The sequence below is a fragment of the Myotis myotis genome, unplaced genomic scaffold (genome assembly GCF_014108235.1).
Source record: "Myotis myotis isolate mMyoMyo1 unplaced genomic scaffold, mMyoMyo1.p scaffold_m19_p_14, whole genome shotgun sequence".
NCBI lineage: Eukaryota > Metazoa > Chordata > Mammalia > Chiroptera > Vespertilionidae > Myotis > Myotis myotis.
The window spans coordinates 39,407,028-39,420,496 of NW_023416318.1; positions in this window are offsets into that span (position 1 = coordinate 39,407,028).

Sequence of the window (13,469 nt, forward strand, 5' to 3'; positions counted from 1 at the left end):
ATGCAATACTCAGGAGGGGAGATTGAGCACTTTGCTTAAGGAGCCCAAGCCCTCTGGGAGGAAAGATATGTGAAGCCCCACGTGACCTGGGTAGATCAGTGTCGCTTAGACAATAGTCCACGAGCAGGAAAAGATGTCAAGATCCCTACAGTGGAATCACTATAGGGGAACATATACCAACAACAGGACACCCACAACAGCCTTTGGGAGGATCTATGCCAGGAAGGGCATCACTGAAGAAAGGAACGGACAAGTATTAATCAGGCTGTTCGACAGACCCAAATTACATCTTTCTCCTCGAAGATTATTTTTGCAGGACACGGCACTATTTTCTGAGGGTTTTGGAATCTTATAATTTCCCTTTGTTTCCATTTTGCTTCCACGAGCAGATTTATATTAGCAGGAAACAAGTTAGCAACAATGATAAATAGTCACAAAAATCTCTTTATTGCACAGAAAAGCAAGACTGAGAGTCTAATGAAGGTTTCCAATGGTTTATCAAACTAGATTATTTGACCCTGTTGATGGCACAGAACGTTCTCTCTTCCCCAGAAGCTCCAGGGCAGAGAGGACCTCTCCTTCTCCTCTCTTTCAGCCTCGTCATTAAATAGAAAGACTTGCACTCACTAGAATTCTAAGCAAAAAGCAGGCTATAGATACCAATTTACTGGTAGAAATGGACAGAGTCCTATTAACAGTGAAATAATGAGAATATAACGTTACTCTTGTTTGTTTTTTTATGTTTTTTGTAACTAGATTGGAAATTTTAAGTTTACTTTGGGTGAAATACAAATCAGAAAACCCCTAATATGTGTACATCACTTCTAAGCATTTTGAGACAGAGAGAGATCATGGGCAAAGTGAGATGGAGCCCTCTCCTAGGATTTTATTTCATTGATACTACCCAAGTTTTTGTTTTGCTTTGTTTTTGTGTTTGTTTGTTTGTTTTGCTTTTTACTTTTATATGAAGGGAGAAAGGATAAGAAGAGCAAGTTGTGAATACAATTTACCTTTATTAGCTCTACATGTTTGGATAGCGCTCTGAGCCGCTGCTTCATTCATAAAGATCAGAAAATGCCTCCACTCTTCAGGTTTTCTGAGTGGCTTTCTCACGTCTCTCTCCGACCTTGAGGAGCCCTGGCCATGGTATATCACAGCTTCCCTCCATGCATCCTTTTCACCACTGTCCCTCTGGCCACTGGCTCAGGCTTAGCGCTCCAGTTTCCCAATTCCAAATTCACAAAGGAGGAAACGCTTAGTCAGCTCATCTTTTCCTGTGAGGCCATAGATGTGTGTGTGTGTGTGTGTGTGTGTGTGTGTGTGTGTGGGGGGGGGGGGACGACGACACATTATTCTAAAGTCACGTATTCTCATCTCACACATCAACTACAACTGATGTGGGAGGACACAAGGCCTTGTTTTTTGTTGTCGGTTTGGCATCAGCAGAGAAAATGTCAATAGATGGGAAGGTGAGGAGGACAGGCAATGATCAATAGTTGAGGGCTAACAATAAAATATTTTATAGGAGAGACAGAACCTAGGCACAGAACCTACACAGAACGTTCTCTAGAGACAGAAGAACTTCGCTGGAGAGAACATGGCAAAAGTTCCTGGACAGGGAGAAACTAAGATGGCGGCATAGGTAAACACCGGGAAATTGCCGCCTCCCACAACAATTGAAAATTACCGCAAAGGACAGAGCAGACATCCTCCAGAACAACAGGAAGGCTGGCTGAGTGTAAATTCTACAACTAGAAGGAAAGAAAAGCACGCTGAGAGCCAGAGGAGCTGCGGAGGTGAAGTGCAGAAGTACGGCGGCTCGCGTGCGCGCGAGGAAAGGGGGTGGCACCTGAGGACGCGGCTGTCTTTTTGAATCACAAGCTCCCGACTGCTCTGAACTCCGGTTCCGGGAAGTCTCTGGGGACCCAGGACTCATACGGGGAGAAGCTGGTCTGTCCGGCAGCGGGCGAACTTGAAGGCAGCTTTCCCTCAGAGGTGCTTGCAGCAATTAGCGGGTCACTGAGACGCTCGACTCCGGGCGGAGAATCAGCCATAGCTCCTTGATCCACCCTTTGATTCCCTGAGACCCCGCCCCACCCAGGCTGCGGCAGAGGCTTTTGCATGTGAATGTACCTAACTGCAGCCGAGCCAGGCAGACCCGGAACTTCCAAGAGAAGGCCCAAGGCCCCGCAGCGGCTTGCACTGCTTCACAGCTGAGCCTCTTCGTGGCTCCTGCTGTGTGGCCTCAGGCAGAGGCTGAATTAGCACCTCCTTAGATCCAGGAGCCACTGTACCCAGTGGTCAGAGGGGGACCATCCAGATTGCAACTCCTCAGATCCATAAGGGACACACTCAGGGAGCAGACTCAGTGAGCACCAAAGCCCCACTGAAGCAAGTCTTGCCCCAGAAGGGTGTCTTCAGCACAGAAGTTCTCCCACTTTAGACACAGCGGATTCTCACAGCCAATTGGCCTGGAGTTCAATTCCTCCCAGTGATCCTACAACAACCAAGGCACCAAGAGTGCACCAAGAGTGTCCACCCCAGGTAACTGGGGAGGCTGAGCCACTGGGCCCTACAGGACACCTGGTGCGCAGGGCCACTCTATCAACACAGGGAAGCAGCCAAAATGCGGAGACAAAGAAACAGCTCAAAAATGGCAGAAATGGAGGAAAGCAAACGACTGGATATAGAGTTCAAGGCCACGTTTATAAGGTTTTTCAAGAATTTTATGGAAACCGCCAATAAATTTAATGAATCCCTCAATAAGTATAGTGAGACCATGGAGGACATGAAAAAGGACCAACTAGAAATTAAGCATACACTGACTGAAATAAAGAATAATTTACAGAGATCCAACAGCAGACAAGAGGATCCCAAGAATCAAGTCAAAGATTTGAAATACAAAGAAACAAAAAATACCCAACCAAAAAAGAAAAAAGAAAAGAGACTCCAAAAATATGAAGATAGTGTAAGGAACCTCTGGGACAACTTCAAGCGTACCAACATCAGAATTATAGGGGTACCAGAAGGAGAGAGAGGGCAAGATATTGAAAACCTTTTTGAAGAAATAATGACAGAAAACTTCCCCCACCTGGTGAAAGAAATGGACTTACAAGTCCAGGAAGCGCAGAGAGCCCCAAACAAAAGGAATCCAAAGAGGACCACACCAAGACACATCATAATTAAAATGCCAAGAGCAAAAGATAAAGAGAGAATCTTAAAAGCAGCAAGAGAAAGACAGTCAGTTACCTACAAGGGAGTACCCATACGACTGTCAGCTGATTTCTCAACAGAAACCATGCAGGCCAGAAGAGACTGGCAAGAAATATTCAAAGTGATGAATAGCAAGAACCTGCAACCAAGATTACTTTATCCAGCAAAGCTATCATTCAGAATAGAAGGTCAGAGAAAGAGCTTCACAGATAAGAAAAAGCTAAAGGAGTTCATCACCACCAAACCAGCATTATATGAAATGCTGAAAGGTATTCTTTAAGAAGAGGAAGAAGAAAAAGGAACTCTTACCATTTGCCACAGCATGGATGGAACTGGAGAGCGGATAAATACCACAGGATCTCACTCATTTGTGGAATATAATGAACAACATAAACTGATGAACAAGGACTGATCCAGAGACGGAGAGGCATTGATTGGACTGTCGGGCCTTGGAGGGAAGGTAGGGAAGGGTGGGGGTAAGGGGGAAAGATCAACCAAAGGACTTATATGCAAGCATATAGGCCTAATCAATGGACATGGACAACGGGGGGGGGGGGTGAGGGCATGAGCGGGGGGGTGGGGTGGGGGGGTAGAGGGTAATGTGGGGACAAGGACACATATGTAATATCTTAATCAATAAAAAATATATTAAAAAAAATTAAAAAAAAATAAAATATTTTATAAAACTTTGATCAAAATATCTTAGCACTTGGACGTTTAGAAAAAATGCTTCTAAGTTTTCTTTATCATTTTGAATACTAAATAAACTCTGAGGGATCCTTTTTTGTAACGTTGAAATAAAAAAATTAAATTCCATAAAATTAAATGCAAAAGGAAAAGTCAAGGAAATTCAAACAAGTTTGAGAATTTTAGTCACTTCAGAATACTACAGTGTGAGGTCTCAAGGACAATATGAACATGGAACATTTATTGAGATAGATTTTTAAAAATATGTATATCTCAAGCCCCAAACACTACCCCCTGATTTATAGATAATAATTGGTCTCCTCCAGTAAACAGCTAGGGAGAGGAGCCTGGAGTAGCTCAGGCCCTGAATCTTCATTAAATATTACAACGCATACTGTGTACTCAGTAAATATTTGTCAAACACATTCATGAATCAATGCCTTGGTTTTCTTTACTTTGGCAGAATGAAGCAATCAAGCTGTTTTAACACTAAGATGGACCCTGACGTAGAGTTGTAAGAAAAAAACAAACAAACATGTTAAAATGTAAACAGCAGAGGGGGCTTTAACTAGGAAAGGACTGGCCAAGTTGGTGAGAGGTAACAGGCACATGGTGATCTAAGATGGGAGCTGTGCCCTTGTTTCGGTTTTTCTTGGTGTGAATGAAATTACTAAAGAATGTTATTTCTGAGGAGAAAGTAGGTGCTTTGGCTCCTGAGTAAGGTGACTTCCAGGAAGCTGGAGACCAATCTCAAGGCATCTATACAGAGACACCCAGGCCTTCTGGGGAGCTGGCATGAGTCGGGCAGTACCCCATCTAACAAACAGCAGGGCGCTCCAAAAAGTTGTGTCAAATAGAATGTTCCAAAATGTCTCCACATGTCCAAAACTCATCTCATGATCTTATTCCACAAATCTGGCCTTTTTCCATGGCTCCCTGAAGCAAGTAGAAGGCATCACCCTCTATTCCATCACACAAAGGTCATCCCCCAATATTGCTCAATCATCCTATCCAAGCCATGTCAATGTCACCATGATGCTGTGCAAGTCTGTCAAGGGCAAAAAGTGACCCAAAAGAATACTTAGGTTCTAAATGTAAAAAGAGATTAAACTCAAACTTTGTGATCTTCCAGTGCAGTGGTTCTCAACCTTCCTAATGCCGCGACCCTTTAATACAGTTCCTCATGTTGTGGTGACCCCCAATTTCATTGTTACAAATTGAACATAATTAAAGCATAGTGATTAATCACAAAAACAATATGTAATTATATATGTGTTTTCAGATGGTCTTAGGTGACCCCTGTGAAAGGGTTGTTTGACCCCCAATGGGGTCGCGACCCACAGGTTGAGAACTGCTGTTCTAGTGTGTATTTTTCATATGAAAGAAAAATTCATGTGTATGTCACTTAGCAGTTTGCTTTCCCAAAGTTCTATTATTATATTGATAGAGTATCTTAAAATAAATTGCACCTCACAATCAAAGAAGCATTGTCACACACCATAATAGCTTTGGATTAAAAACAACAATGATTACCACATAGGCCCTTAGACCCCTAAGAACAGCAGGGCCATATGGGGTCTGATGGTATCCATCAGTCAAACCTCCTCATCATGGCAACAGCCCCAGGAGGAGCCCTGGTGGGGGGCCAGGCCCCGTCCAGCAGGCCATGGGGACCTTGTGCGAGGGCAGCTGCACAGCAGTGAATTGCACATTGCAGGCCACGTGACTCAGCATCCAGACACCCTGGGACGTGTTCTGGGACTGAGACTTATAGAGATAGACCTGGCCACCAGCAGCAATTTCTGGGGGGACACACCACCATGCCAAAGTTCACCCATTCCAAACAGAATTGCCTGTTTCCCTGAAGCCAGATCTCATGGGAACGCCTTAACCTTGTCATCAGGGCCACAGATGGGAAGTCCCCCGAGGAGAGACACCTGGGATGCATATGTATTCCCAGCCCAGGCCACAAGGGATCTGAGTCCTAAAACCTTCCCGGCTTCACATCAGGAGTGCAGCGAGGGGTAACTGGTAGCTCCAAGAAGACGCTGAGCTGGGGCTGCCCCAGTTCACAGGCCTAGAAGGTCCTGAAGCAGGTGGCCATGAGGCACACTGAGCATGTGCAGGCCCTCTGGCCTCAGCATCAGGCCCCTGGGTTACTTCCAGGTTTGGCCCTGGAGGGGATAGTCACAGTCATAGGTAGGACTGCTAGGGGACACAGGGGGTTGCCATGGGCATAAAAATTAAAATACATAAGTGAACAAATACATAGTTACAAACAACAAAAATCCATGTGCCCTAAGTTGAGAATCACAGGATATGGGTTCAGGTCTTACATCACCAGTATTCATGGCCTGGGGCAGGACGATTCACACAAACCAGGCCTCTCTTTCCTAAGGAAACAGATTGCGCAGGACCCATCAGTCTGGTGAACAATCACAGATTGTGAATCTCCCTAAAAATATCCTGTCTTCAGACAGTCCTCAGTGAAATTCAGGCAGTAATCTGTTCCATTACAGCAAAGCTCCTGAGATCACTTCTACTGTAGATGTTTTCATACAACTGACATTGTCATCCATAGTTGTCCCATTTCCAAGGTCACAATAAAGTAGGCAAATAAAGAAAGCCTCTCCTCTCCCCCGTCCCCTCCCCCACACCCGCCCTCCATACCTTTAAGCCATTAAACAAGGCTTCTTGAGGTATAAATGTCTGTCGTAGCCTATAATGGTTTTTAAAAAATGCTTCGAGTTCACCTTATCTCTCTTTTCCTGTTCTAGGAATTAGGCCCAGTTTTCCTTTGAGCTAAGTCAGAAGTCCACTAAATTTAATTGTCTTAGAATATACTCAGAACTATTCTTTCTGGACAAGCCCTAGTCAGTATCTCTGAAAGTTTGTACAGTCACGATCTCTGCTTATGGTGAATTCTTTATCCAGTCTAGTTGAGTGCCTGGAAGTTGATTTTACACCGCTGAAGGATGCTGAAGGCAAGCCTTCAGCTTCAGGTATTTGCTCATTGGGACCCATACATCTTCCCCACTAGCCTCCCCAGATGTGTCTCAGTCCTTAATGGGTGGTCATCACTTAGGTTCTTGTGTTTGAAGCTTCCTGTACTTACCTGTAAAATGAGGATGGTTAAGCCATAGGATGAACTGCTCAAGCTGAAACATACTAAAACTTTCTCGTTCACTGTTTTTCAGAATGCTGCTCACAATCTCAGTGACCCAGATCAATGTAGTAGCTGCCAACCAGCATTAAAAAATAATAATCTTCTATATATATAAAAGCCTAAGCAACCATTCAACCAGTAGCTATGATTCACACTGACCACTGGGGGCAGACCTCCAACTGGTAGGTTACTGATCGGGACTGGGCAAGACTGGCCGGACACACCCTGGAGCTCTCCTGCAGTCCCTCCCCGGCCCTAATCGTGCACTGGTGGGGTCCCTCAGCCTAGCCTGCACCCTCTTGCAATCTGGGACTCCTGGGGAGATGTTAGAGAGCTGAAGGCCAGGCCAAGAGACCCCACCGGTGCACAAATCCATGCACCGGGCCTCTAATAATAAAATAAATATATATATTTATTAAGTAAATATATACGTACATACATATGTATATGTTTTTATTTATTTCAGAGAGAGGAAGGGAGAGGGAGAGAGAGAGATAGAAACATCAATGATGAGAGAGAATCATTGATCAGCTGCCTCCCCCACACCCCTTACTGGGGATCCGGCGCGCAAACCAGGCATGTGCCCTGACAGGAATCAAACCATGACACCACCTGGGGCCAACCAGCATTTTTCAAAATAAATGATCTAGAGTTTAAAAACAAACGAACAAGCCCGACTGGCATGGCTCAGTGGTTGAGCGTCTACCTATGAACCAGGAGGTCACGGTTGGATTCCTGGTCAAGGCACATGCTCAGGTTGTGGGCTAGATCCCTAGTAGGGGGTGTTAACATAAAAAACATGCAAACCTGTAAAGAATTTTTGTGAGTTTATTTGAGCCAAACTGTGGACAATTGCTGGGAAGCGATGTCTCAATGGATTGGGATAGTGCTCTGGAGAATGGCGGGTTTTCTTCTGTTTTTATACATTGCAATCAAAGGAGGGATGTGGGTGGGTTACATGAAATCCATTGGTGATAGACTGGAGAGGCAGGAGAAAGCAAAGCGGGAAGCCTCTGGGATTGGATAAAAGTAAAATGATAGACACATACTTAGGTGGGTGCTAGAACAATTAACATAACAATGAAGGAATTTGTGGTATCTGTCCTGACGAACAGGCACATTAGGTTGTGCCCCAAAAGGTCTGGAAAAAGAGAAGTTACAAGTTACCCAGACATTTCAAGGATATGTGATTATAGATGCAAAAAGATAGATAGGTTCAGTTAAGGTAAAGGTTGACCTTGTCAGTGAAGATACCGGCCTAGGACGTAACTACCCACCTTAACTGCTTTTAGTTAAAGTTTAATTTCAGACCATCCTTTGTGGTTACTTTAGTTCTCCAAGTTTGCAAGACCACTATGCAGGCCTTCCCTGAGCTTGTCAGGTTAGCATGTGGCCCCTTTTGTCCACAGGGGCATGCGGAAGGCAGCTGATCAATGATTCTCTCTCATCATTGCTGTTTCTATCTCTCCCTCTACCTTCCTCTCTTTGAAATTAATAAAAAACATATATATTTTTAAAAATCAGCCTAGTTATTATGGTCATATTGACAAGCTCTCCCTAGAAGAGTGATTTACAGCCTTTATTCTGCTCAAGCCCTATTTTTCTCACAGCACACTCCCCATCAGTAGCATCTCTCATCACACAATGCTGCAATTCTCATGGGGGACCTTTGGGAGGTGGAGAGCTTGAAAAGTCTCCTTGAGGGTTCTAACTCCCCACCATAAAGGATCACTGCACTAGAATAAAATACAAAGTTGCTAATAACAATCTAAGTCAGCAGAGAACATATCATCCTACCAAAATAGCCTCGTTTTAAATAGGCATTGAGTACGTTCCAGGATGATCCAAGAGCTCAGAGCATAACTCACTGTTGTACAGTTATTCATTCCCTGTAAAGAATCGCTTTATTCTTTCAGAAGAAAGCCAAGTCTGGTTAGGAGAAAGGGAAAACTTCCTTGTCAATCAACTAATCGACATTTTTTATGCCTATTGTATATGCATCAATGTACTAAGCAACATGTAGAAAATTCATCCTTTTATAGCAACTGGATAAGAAAGGTCAGAACATATTTTAAAAACAACATAAAATTATAACATTAATGTTAAATGATGAAAGACTAATCATAAAACCATCTGAGGTGGTTTTAAGAAAACTGAACCGGCAGCCTTCTCAACCTAAGGCAATCATTGCCTTGATGGGCAATAAGACTTCAGTGCTACCAAGTCCACTGATTTATTTTTTCAAGAAAACCCAGTAACGCCCTAACTGGCTTGGCTCAGTGGATAGAGCGTCAGCCTACGGACTGAAAGGTCCCAGGTTCGATTCTGGTCAAGGGCATGTACCTTGGTTGCAGGCATATCCCCAGTAGGGGGTGTGCAGGAGGCAGCTGATTGATGTTTCTCTCCCATCGATGTTTCTAACTCTCTATCCCTCTCCCCTCTTCTCTGTAAGAAATCAATAAAATACCTTTTTTAAAAAAAGAAGAAACCCCAATAATGTCTCCAAACTTTTAAATGAGGACTCAACATTCTTTAACTGTATCACGTAGGCCAAATAAAACACAACTCTTGGCCTGATACGGTTACCAGTTTATCACTTTTGGGATAGAGTCTAATAAACTCTTACTACATCCAAATTAGACCAGTGTCTGTTTGGTTCACTGTGTCAATTCAAACCAACTCCACCCAAGAAGTGAAAGAACTAGGAGTGAGCCAGGCTCCACCCAACGCACTTGTCACATGTGTGCATGGACGGTCATGTGAAGAGTCCTTGAATGCAGATTGGTGCGGCCACTGTGCAAAGCAGTATGCAGTTACCTAAAAAAATTAAAAACGGAACTGCCTTGTGACCCAGTGATTCTACTGCTGGGAATATATCCAAAGAAACCCGAAACACTAATTCGAAAGACTATATGTACTCCCATGTTCACTGCAGTGTTATTTACAATAGCCAAGATTTGAAAGCAGCCCAAGTGTCCATCAGTAGCTGAGTGGATAAAAAGATGGGTACATTTACACAATGAAATACTACTTTGGCTGTTAAAAATAAGGAAATCTTACCCTTTGAGACAGCATGGATTGACCTGGAGAGCATTTTGCTAAGTGAAATAAGTCAGTCAGAGAAAGACAAATACCATATGATTTTACTCATATGTAGAATCTAATGAACAAAATAAATTAACAAACAAAATAAAAACAGACTCATAGATAAAGAACAGACTGACATGTGTGGGGGGCAGGGTTTGGGGGGCTGGGTGACAAAGGAGAAGGAATTAAGGGGAACAAACAACTCATAGACACAGGCAACAGTATGGTGATTATCAGAGGGAAAGGGAAGTCGGGGGAGGTAGAAGAAAGTCATCCCAATAAATTCAATTAAAAAATAAAATAAAAAATTTCCCTTCTATAGATTTTAGAAGTAACTTTATTTTTCTTTTGTTAATCCTGAGGGGGGAGGGAGGGGGGAAAGGAGAGATAGAGAGAGAGATATGAGAGAGACACAGTATTGGTTGCCTCCCATATGCACCCCCCCACCAGGCCGGGGGATTGAACCTGCAACTCAGGTACATGCCCTTGACTAAGAATGGAAACCATGACCCTTCATTGCACAGGCCGATGCTCTAACCACTGAGCCATGCTGGCCAGGAGAGAAGTAACTTTCTTAAGAATCTCAGCCGCATACATTTTTTAAAATATATATTTCTTTCTTGATTTCAGAGAGGAAGGGAGGAGAGAGAGAAACATCAATGATGAGAGAGAATCATTGATCAGCTGCCTCCTGCACGCCCCCTACTGGGGATCGAGCCTGCAACCCAGGTATGTGCCCTTAGCCGGAATCGAACCTGGGACCCTTCAGTCTGCAGGCTGAAGCTCTATCCACTGAGCCAAGCCGGCTAGGGCTGCATAAATTTTTAACTACTACATAACTAAAAATTTCCCTTATAATACTATTTAAGGTTATACATAAAAAGATGTTCCTCTGAAAATTGATAGCAGTTTTCATTTCAATTTTCCCCGGTACATTTTTCACATAAGTATAAAATATGATTTCTCTTTTACTTTTTCCAAGAAGATCTGGAAAGGCTGGTCTTTAAACTAAGGTCATTCATAATTTCAAGTTGAACACCTTCTACACAGAAAATTCATCTCTTAAAGATACCTGATGGACTTTAGACAACTGTGTTAGAAAATCCTTTTGTTAGGGAAGGTGGAATTTATGAAACTGGCACGGAAGTGACAGGCGGACACTGAGGTTCGGGGAAAGAGCCTTTAATTAAAGCAGCGCTGCTAGTTCAGGGGACTCTAAGATCCAGATCCTGAACCGCCTGGACAATGAGATTTTCTTTCTATATATTAAAGGGGTTAAAAAGAACCAAACAGGGCAGAGGAAGATTTATTGTGCTTAGCAGGTATCTTATAGAAAGCTTGCAGCCTTGAGCACAGCATAGCTCAGATACCCAGGAGACACCTGGCATGGGAGGAACTAAGGATGGACCAGACCAGTCTCCCCATTCTTTCACAAATGGAGTTAATTATCAGCTAGCAAGAGAGTGCAGTAGAAAGCAGGTTACTGGGACTAATTCAGATGGCTAGCCCCCCGAAAGTGTCTCATTTTCCCTGTCTCTTTCTTATAATGATCTGAATCAAAAACCAGGGCTCACATTAATTCCCAAATCAGTGTTCTTTTCATTCTGTTAAATTTCGGTTTGAATGAGGTCTTTAGATATCCTAGTTACAATATAAATACAAACAAATGCAAAATAAACTGCAAAAGATTTCTAGTAGATCCTATAAAAATGATTGAAATATTTACTTTTTTCCCTTTTCTATTGAGACAATATTTTTTTAAAAAATATATTTTATTGATGTTTTACAGAGAAGAAGGGAGAGGGATAGAGAGTCAGAAACATCAATGAGAGAGAAACATTGACCAGCTGCCTCCTGCACACTCCCTACTGGGGATGTGCCCGCAACCAAAGTACATGCCCTGACCAGAATCGAACCTGGGACCCTTGAGTCCGCAGGCTGGCACTCTATCCACTGAGCCAAACCAGTTAGGGCTATTGAGACAATATTTACTTTTAGAAGCATTGTTTTTATTGCAACAAGATGTATTACAGACTTATTTTAAATAGTATATTTTAAAAATCCCTTTGTGTTGGTTACCTTCCCTTTAACCTAACAATTTGTATTAGAAAAATAAATTTAGGGGACTCATCACTTGCTCACTAATAGTGTTACAATTTACGTGGAAAATTGAGTCAAGAATGAAACTTTTTTTCCCAAACTGATTTTGCATTAAGCATTACTTTTTATTTGGCACCTTCTACAACCCTATGAGAATAAATTATTATGCCATTTTTATTATAAGGTAATCATGTACAACATATACAAGCTTACATAAACTCAAATAGCTCGATATTCCTATCTTTTCACATCTAGCCTATAAATCCTTATTTGAAGTCAAGTAGAAAGGAATATGGATTCAGATATGCCTCAAAATACATTTCTTATTGGTCTTATCATTTTACCTGATCATAAAGCTACTGAGCGAGCCTTAGTGTCATCTGTATAATGGGAGTAATACTTACACAGCCTTATGATGACTGAGTAAAATAATACGGATCAAGGAAGTAATACTATGCCAAGCATAATAAATGTTAATTCCTCACCCCCTCCTCCAGATGATGCAAATTCAGGAACTTAAGGTATAGGGGGTTTTTACCCATTAGACACAAAAATGTTTGAAGATTACAAAAACACACACACCCTGGTACCAATTAGAAAACTCTTTAATTAAATGCCTACACAATGCAATATTATACCAATTTATGCTTTAATATAATTTTCTAAATATGCCATCATCTTGAAAACTTTTTTATTTCATTTTTTTCCCCAATAATTTCTAAGCATATACCCAACCAATAACTATCAAGAAATCATAACCCACCGTGAATTGAATGTTACACCCAGGCAAATAATATGAAAGGCAATTGCATGACAGGAAAAAAGTGTATTCACTGTCTAAAGTGCATGGATTTAAATATATTCTATTCTTTTTGTTATGCAGTGAAGCCCTTCTCTGCCCCACCCTTTAAAATAAGATCCTTAGTGTCTGAAGGTCTTAAGAAGTCAGAGAATGCAAAGCGGGGAGTGCAACAACTTTCTGAATATGACCACGACACAGGAACGTTTCCTGCTCTCTGATCCTCAAAACACGTCTCCTGCAACCAAAAGGAAATCCAAACGCATTTACTGTATATGCCATTCTCGGCACTTGTCCCGGTTATGTCTCCGAACCTTAAGAATTTTCCCCTTCTCCATGGCCCGCAGCTAAGGCGAGCACACGCTGGCGGGGTGCGGACAACCCCTCCCTCCACTCCCTGAGGTCCAACATTGTTTC